The sequence below is a fragment of the Ambystoma mexicanum genome, chromosome 10 (assembly GCF_040938575.1).
Source record: "Ambystoma mexicanum isolate Mex_15411 chromosome 10, UKY_AmexF1_1, whole genome shotgun sequence".
NCBI classification, from domain to species: Eukaryota; Metazoa; Chordata; class Amphibia; order Caudata; family Ambystomatidae; genus Ambystoma; species Ambystoma mexicanum.
In genome coordinates this window covers 959,460,884-959,469,688 of record NC_090932.1, presented here as the reverse complement: position 1 = coordinate 959,469,688, position 8,805 = coordinate 959,460,884, and positions in this window count along the sequence as shown.

The following is an 8,805-nucleotide window of genomic DNA, read 5'->3' as shown; positions in this document are numbered from 1 at the left end:
ATTATGTCAGTTGAGATTGCTTTACCCACTATTGGCACAGTCAGGGGCACACTCACCACCCATAGCCTGAGCGGAGGTGCTTGCACCGTCTGCAACACTTGGACTAGGGCGTAGGCACTGTCTATAACACCGAGGGACAATTGCATCTCCTGCAGCTCTGGTAGGTGAGGTGCAAAAACCCCCTGCAGCAATGTAATGGATTGGCCTCAGACTTTCGCCCTTTCTCGCGCTCTCTCCAATAATTGCATGATCACCCTGTTCACTCTCCTCCACTCCCCCATTCCCCCCTCTCTTACTTTCTGCATCATTCCCTTTTTCTTCCCTGCCTCTCCTTTAGTCTCTTTTTTGGCTGGAAGATATTTTCCCAAACTCTTCACACACTTAGCAACTGCAGCTTGTCTCTCCCTGCCCCACCCTACTCATCCCCACATGTACCCATGTTTGTGACCTCTTCCTGACGCCTTACCAGGCCCTCTAAACTACTCCTCCTTCTTTCTACCCCTACTATCCCTGTGTTGGTTGGACTCTTGCTCACCCTGTCATGCCACCCCCTTGCAGCTTGCATGCACCACGTTCTCCCATTATTCATGTATGTGGAGGGGGGTGCATGCATATCCACGGGTGGGACAGGGGCCCGGGGTCACACTAGCCGCAGATGCAATGCACAGTCAATGTCAGAGAAGAGGCATAAGGCCCTAAGATATACGAAGGGCACAGAGGGGCATCCCTTCTATTGTAGGAACACACTTCAGTGTGCCCCAATCCCACTCCTGCCCTCCCCAGACACCTTGGCCCATGTGATCCAGTGCTCCTGCATTATGGGGCATCGGAGCTGTCACAGCCTATCTTCAAAGAGGCCACCAATAGAATGGGCCGGAAGGAGGAATGAGGGGGAGAGATGTGCGAGTATAAGGATGAGCCAGGCAATGGCGAGTACAAGGATGAGGGTGCAGAACGAGAGAGGGGCAGCGACGAAGAGGAGGATGAATGGGGCACAGGAAGATAACAGAAGTAACAAGCAGCAATAGAGGGGTGGGATAGAGTAGAGCAGTCAGGCACTGAGGATGCAAAGGATGGTAGGAGAGACGCAGGGCAGACAGAGAAAGCAGAAGGGATAGGCAGGATGTGAGGGTTAGAGATGAGTGAAATGAATGTGAAGGAAGAGAAGAATGGGAGATGGGCAGTCAAAACGCACAAGGAACAGTCAGGAAGACAGGGACAGAGGGGAAGGGACAAGTAGGAAGCAACATATGGGGCAGGAAGAAGGGGGTCGGGAGAGGTAGAACAGAGTAAACAGGCAGCAAGAGAAGGATGAAGGAGGCAGGAAGAAAGCAGAAGAGAGAGTCAGAGAACAGGGAGAGAACCAGACTAGTGTACTACTGGGTCAGTAAATACAATATGCCATGGATACACAAAACATGCGTGCGCCTGCCTACCTCCCTCGCATGCACGCACACACCCCTAGGGCAAGATGGTGAGTATGGCCCGTGTTTCAGTGCTTCCTGTCGTACGACCTACTGGAGGGTTTCTGACCAAAAATGTGTGGCATACTGCCCAGCCAGAGGATGTCATGGCTGGGACTGTTTAGCTCATGTAGTTTGGGTAACTGTCCATAGTGTCTGTATGGAAACAGAATCTAACCCGTGTATTGTTTGTACGAGATGCTTGGAAGGCTATATAATGTAGCTCCTGGGTGGGTTAGGCTACTCTCACACCAACTGGAAATTGGGCCCCCCCAATAACACCTCTGGCCCACCTAGATTATACATTCTGGAGCCGGGCCTGCTTTCAATGATCTGCTAAAACAAATAGAGTGATAAGTAAGGAATATTTGTGAAGCCCTGGTGGGACCTGTTGTCTGTGTTCTGCTGGTGAGGGGGGATCTCTCCGAACAGCATCGCCGGGGGTTAAGAGGTGGAAGCCCTGCCCTGCTGGGATAGACAGAAAAAGAGCTTCAAACCTGGCCGTAGCCAAGCCCATCAAAAATACTTGTATTCATTTCTATCTAAACACACGATATTGATGTCAAGTGAATGGAAGGGAAAGGTGTGTTTTCCTCTGCTGGAGCTTTGGTTGTTCTCGGACAGCGTTTTCAGGCACTCTAAGTGGTGGAGAGGTGGCGTTACTATTGCCCTGTGTGGTCTCAGAAGGGATTTGGGCAGGGTCATGGGTCTTAGAGCTAGCCTGACTGGTGGGGTGTACTGGGAGAAACTCCTGCCAGGTGACTAGTGTGCCATGAAGCAGGCTTCATCATATGCCCAAATCAGAACCAGCATTTTCTCAGTAGCTTCTGTTCCTGTGGCTTTCCGTCTGCTGTGAAGGGTGATGCGGGGGCATTACTGAGTCAAGTAATGCCCTGGGGCCTAACTATGGGCCCCGGGGCATTACCTGACTTGGTAATGCCCCCGCGGCTTGGGTTTATTGCTTAAATATAGGGCATTTAGTCTATAAACATTGCCAAAAGTGATTTTGTATTGTTTATTGTGCCTACTCGCAGGGGAAACCAATTTCTAAGTGTTTGGCAGCGTGTTATAATGTAGTCAACCTTATGATGTGTATAGTTCTATAATCCACGTCATGCATTTGTGTATGGTTCTGGAATCCCCATTCCAGAACTATACACAAAGATGAACGGCTGTTGAAGGTTGGCCCTCCTGGGGACTTCCTTTACAATAAAAAATGTAATACGAAATTCATGAAATGATGAACCCTTCATTTGATTACAATTGGCGACGCAGAGTTGTTCTTTAAGGAAGTCCCCAGCCGTGATTACAGATCCTGGTTCCCACAGAGCAACTATTGGTGAAGAAGCGTTCAATGTGATATTTGGACACCACGCATGCATCAAGGAACGGAGCCAAAGATATAGCAAGTGCAGCGCTGAGCAACATAAAAAAAAACAAAGGTACCCTTAATCAGTATATTTATTGCAAGCTGCATCTTATGGACGGTGCACGAGATGCAAGGGCCAAAGGACAAAACACTAGAGGAAAGCACCTTAAAACGTACGATGCGTGCTGCCATTTAGAGACATTAAATACTCTATGGGTGATTATTAGTTTAAAGCACCTAAATAACATCGATTACGTGCCGCCATCTTGTGGATAAACAAATGTTGCCTTGCCTACCGTGTAAACAAAGGCACGTCGCGTAATGAAGTGTCGTACACAGGCGCAACAAAGGAATTAATGAATTAATTTCCCACACCTAACGCATGAATAAAGACACAGTGCATAACGAGGTTACAAGTTCAGAAGCAGATTTACATGAACATTAAAAAAGAAAAAGAAAAACAACAATTTGCAAAGCATGGTCCAACGCTGTGCCAACATACAGTCATCACCTGTCAGATAGCACTTATAAGGAAGTGTCTGGGGGTAATAATAACATTAATACCACAACAAGAGCAACTAATAAAAAATGGGTGAATATTGATAAGAAATACATCCTACAACATGCAGAACATTGCAGCCTCAGTTCAATTTGTGGCACATTCTGGGAATCCTATTTGCACGTGGGAACAATGGCAGGACAGTTTCCAAGTATACTTAAGAGCAATTGGAGGGGCTAAATATAATGATGATTTGAAAGAAGCCACATTGCTTAATTGTGTGGGGGCAGAAGCACTGAGGATTTTTAGAACATTGCCTGAATTAACAGATACTGAGGAAGGCTCTGGAGACTCTGCAAGTAATGTCAGAAAATATGAGACTGCAATGGTAAAATTAAGCAAACATTTTGGTAATAAGACCAACATTGTTCTGGAATGATATAGTTTCTTCTCTAGGAAACAATGTAAGGGCGAAAGTGTTGACACCTATATAGCTGCATTAAGGGGTCTTATTTCATCGTGCAACTTTACGGGAGTGGCAGACGAATATTTAAGGGATCACTGGTTTTACATGTGGCAGATCCCCGAATTCAGCAGCGCTTATGGCAGGCGAAAGATCCGACGCTGGAACAAGCACTTGAAATAGCCAGATCAATGGAACTGAGCGAGAAATGTATGAGAGAAATTCAGAACAAACCAGAGTGTGGTGAAGTAAAGTCTGTTCAAGATGTCCATGATGGAGGAGGTCATAATAAAGATGAGGAGGCTTTAATTGCCATTGTAAAGAAAATAGTTAAATCTGATTTTGGTATGGGACCTAGACAAGATAGAGAGACCACAAACAGGATACAAGGCAGATGCTACAAGTGTGGTTGGTATAAACATATAAATGCGGAAAAGGAATGTCCAGCGCTCTCTGCGGAATGCTACAGTGTGCCCAGGTGGGGCATTTTGGCAATGTTTGTTGGAACAGCAGGGGAAGAGGCAGGTTTAATTCACGTTATATGAGCAATGTACAGCGGAATGCTGGTCGTTTTGGAAGAGGCAACATGACAAGCGTAAAGGCGTTGGAAGAGTTAGGTGGTACAAGAAGTTTACTGGAAATCACCAATGGATTTGAAGAAGTACAAATACTGGCTTTTACACCGGCCGAAGGCATTGTTGGTCCATGGGTACCTATGTCTATTAATGGCATAACATGGCAGGTTATGGTTGATACTGGTTCTCCATATATGATGGTGGATGTGGAGACTTTTCTGAATGTTTTAAAAGGGAAGATGGAGGACTTGCAATTAACTAAAATAAGAGCGACTGGTTATGGCAAGACACCCATTAATATTGTAGGTTACACATGGGTACATTTGGATTTTGAAGGAAGGAAAACTTATTGCAGGTTATATGTGGATGTAAATGGGTTCTTCATAGTTGGCTGGTGTGAACAGGTGTCATTGAGAATTAGGATACACCCTGGTGAAAGTGAACCAATTTTAAGCATAACAGAAAACAGTTGTGACACCTCTGAAAATTTGGCTAGAAGCTTTCCTTAAGTATTTAAAGATGACATTGGTATTTTAAAAGGATTCAAACATCACATTGTACTTAAAAGAGGGGCAAAGCCAGTAGTTCATAAGGTAAGGAATATACCGATTGGCACTAGAGAGGCGTTGCAAAAGGAGTTGGAAAAGTTATGTAAACAAGACATAATAGAACCAATTTAGAGCTCTGAATGGCTATCCCCAATTGTCACTGTACAAAAGCCAGATGGGTCAATCAGGATGTGTGTTGATACTGGTTCTCCAGAATGTGTGTTGATTTGAGAGACCTTAACAGCAGTATATGGGTAGATCGCCACCTACTACCAAACATTGGGGAAATGCTTACCACAATGAAACCGGCGAAGTTCTTCACAACATTAGACCTATCTTCTGCATATCATCAAGTGGTACTGGACGAAGAATCCAGGCATCTCACATCATTTATTACACCATTAGGAGCTTTTAGGTACAAAAGGATGCCATTCGGGCTCGCGTCAGCAGCTGCTACCTTTCAAAGGTTGATGCATTATCTGTTTAATGGCCTTCAAGGAGTACACTATTTCCAAGACGATATACTAGTATCTGCTATGTCTGAAGATGAAAATGATGTGAAATTGCTGGGTGTGCTACAAGTTATTCAACAGAAAGGCCTTACACTCAAGATTGAGAAATGCAACAAAAAAAAGGAAGTAACTTACCTGGGTCACTGTATTAATGCTGACGGCATAAAACCTAAGGAAGCATTAGTGGACACCATTCTTAAAATTCCAGATCCGATCAATAAAGACCAGCTCCGAAGTTTTTTGGGTCTAACGGAGTATTATTCCAAATTTGTGGATCATTACTCAGACAAGACAAAGCAGATGAGGGATTTGATGCACAAAAGTGCAAGATTTTCCTGTTCTGAAGAATGCAGGAAAGAAGTCAATATTATCAAAACTTTGATAAATAAAGCACCAACACTTAAAATGTTTGAGCATAGCGCCAACACTATATCTGTAGAGGACAGCAACATAGGTTTGGGAGGTGTCTTGGAGCAGGTGCAGGGAGGATTGGTGGTTCCAGTTGCTTTTGCCTCCAGAACTTTGAAAGGGGCAGAAAGAAACTACTCAACCATCGAAAAGGAGGCTTTAGGAGCAAATGGATTTTGGAACATTTTAAGGGACTCATTTGGTGTATTCCTGCAGACCTCAAGACTGACCATAAATCACTCATACATGTATTGAATTCCAAAAACCCACATTTGACATCTCCACGAATTAGGAGGTGGACTTTAGTCATCATGCAATACAATGTTAAAATAAAGTATACCCCAGGAAGATCAAATGTTGTGGCTGACTGTTTTTCCCGGTTACCACGTGATACTGAAGATGACGATCATAATAATACTGATGAACTAACAGAAGATCAAGGAGCGGAATGTATTATAGCATATACATCCCAGCTTCTCGAAGGAGGAATGGGTAAAGGCCATGAAGGAAGATGCAGAACAAGAACACCTGAGGAGGGCAATCGGAAATGGTTGGAAAGATGTGGAGGCAGGCATTAAGTCATGGGAGTAGATAAAAGATGAGATCTCCTGTGACAACACATGTATTTACCGAGGTGATCGTATAATTCCGCCAGTGGTGTTGAGAGAGAGAATTATGGAAATCAAGGATCTGTGACGGCTATGAAAGTCATGACGTTTTTAGAGGCAATATTCAGCAGGGAAGGTGACCCACAAGAACTGATATCTGATAATGGTGTCCAATTTCTATCACTGGAAGTTCAAAGTTTTTTTGAAGGAGCGAGCTATCAAACACAGTACAACAGCATTGTATCATCCTATGGGAAATGGTTTAGTAGAAAGGATGAACCGGTTTATAAAGGGAATCATTCAATTGGCCATTGCTGCTAAATTGCCATGGAGGGAGACGCTCAAAGAAGCACTCAACACGTATAGGGTCACTCCACACTGTGTGACTGAGGAGGAACCGTTCACTCTTATGAGAGGGAGAATTGCCACTAATAGACTTAGACCTGCTTGGCTGGTATTAAAAAAAAAGAATGTAATTAATTTGGAAGAGATTGTGAGAAAAGTAAAGAAAAGACAAGTTGAATATAAGAAATATTATAATAAGTAAAAGCATGTGTTGGAAAGCAGGATTGAGAAAGTAGATTGGATTAGGGTTAAGGAACCCAAGAAATTAATGAAAGGAGAGTCAAAATATTGTGCTCCTCAAAGAGTGATGGAATGTTCAAGGAAGTCAGTACTTTTAGATGATGGCAAGAAGTAGTCTTGCGATGATGTCATACTTCCAAGGAAGGGAGAAATATTGAGAAGTGAAGCGAGCCAAAGTCCCAAAGGAGAGATGTTGAAGGACAATTATATGCTTTCAGGAGATGTCAGAGATGATGTTATACCTGCAAGTGGTGGTGATGCAGCATAGGAGATAACAACTCAAAAGTCTTCTGGAGAGATGTTGGGGAACAAGTATATGTCTTCGAGATCCAGGAGAATTGTGCGGAATTTCAAGCGGTTTTTATCTATTAATGAAAATTGGTGGCGCATATGTACATTGATGGAGTCAAGCTGAACCAATCACTTTTGATAGAGTGTTGCCACAGCTGTCTATATCCTTTAAAAAATGTTGTTGTGATATTCCTGTTCGGTCATATAGCAGTATACCTATTTTATTATCTTATGTTCACTTTAATTGAAACAGTTCATTTATATGCATGTTGCTATGCTTTTCTTTTGTTTAATTAGAAAATGAATGTGGGGGAGGAGATGTTATAATGTAGTCAACCTTATGATGTATATAGTTCTATAATCCACGTCATGCATTTGTGTATGGTTCTGGAATCCCCATTCCAGAACTATACACGAAGATGAACGGCTGTTGAAGGTTGGCCCTCCTGGGGACTTCCTTTACAATAAACCTAAATGTAATACGAAATTCATGAAGTGACGAACCCTTCATTTTATTACACAGTGGATGTTAAAATTACCCCTTGTTATTACCCACATTGTGGTACTCATTGGACTAGCCTAGAGGAGAATCAAATTACCGTTAATGCGGGAATTCCCCATCATGAGAGGTGCGTTCTGTACAGGCTGGGCTATCTATTCTTTACACTAGTCTTTCACTTTTTCACTAGTTGCCATTGCCAGCGTTTCCACAAGCATGTCTCTCCACACACTGTGCGCCAAGGATTGGACCTATTTGGTCCCCTAGTTGAACTGCAGTATAGTGCTGGCTTCATGGCACTCTCCAGCAGTACAATAAAGCCATACTGTGATTTTGTTGCTACACAGTCACTGGTGACGGTTGCCATGGACACCACAACCTGTCACTTTGACAGGTCTGTCCACAACCTGTACCTTTGACAGGTCTGTGGCATGGAAAAGCTTTACAAGCAGAGCAAACATGGCATTTGAGCTTCTTTAATGTTTCATGAAAATACTTTTGGAATGCTAAAGTTCCACAAATACTAGCAGGGTAATTCATAGAATTTCGCACAAAAGAGGCGCACGCGGCTGGCGCACAGTGTGCGCGTGCGAATGTCTGCGCCAGCCGCGTGCGCTAAAATCGATATCCGCGCACAGCGTATTCATGGATTTCAGCCTCCAAAACCAGCCATGGTGCAGAGTGGCGCAGCGACCCTGCAGCTGCGCCAGTTACGCCCCCAAGAATGCCCTCGCGCAAGGAAAAGCCATCAAAATTCACAATTCATCGCAAAGGGCTGCGCTAACCCTGGACCAGTATACAGGGCTGACAAACAGCAAATGGCGAGCGGGGAACGTGTATTACTGGGGTGCGCGGGAAGTTCCACACGCAATTTCAGCAGGGTACGTGTATTTCTGGGGTGCGGGGAAGTTCAACACGGGATTACAGCAGGGTATGTGTATTACAGGGGTGCGCGGGAAGTTCCACACGCAATTCCAGCAGGGTA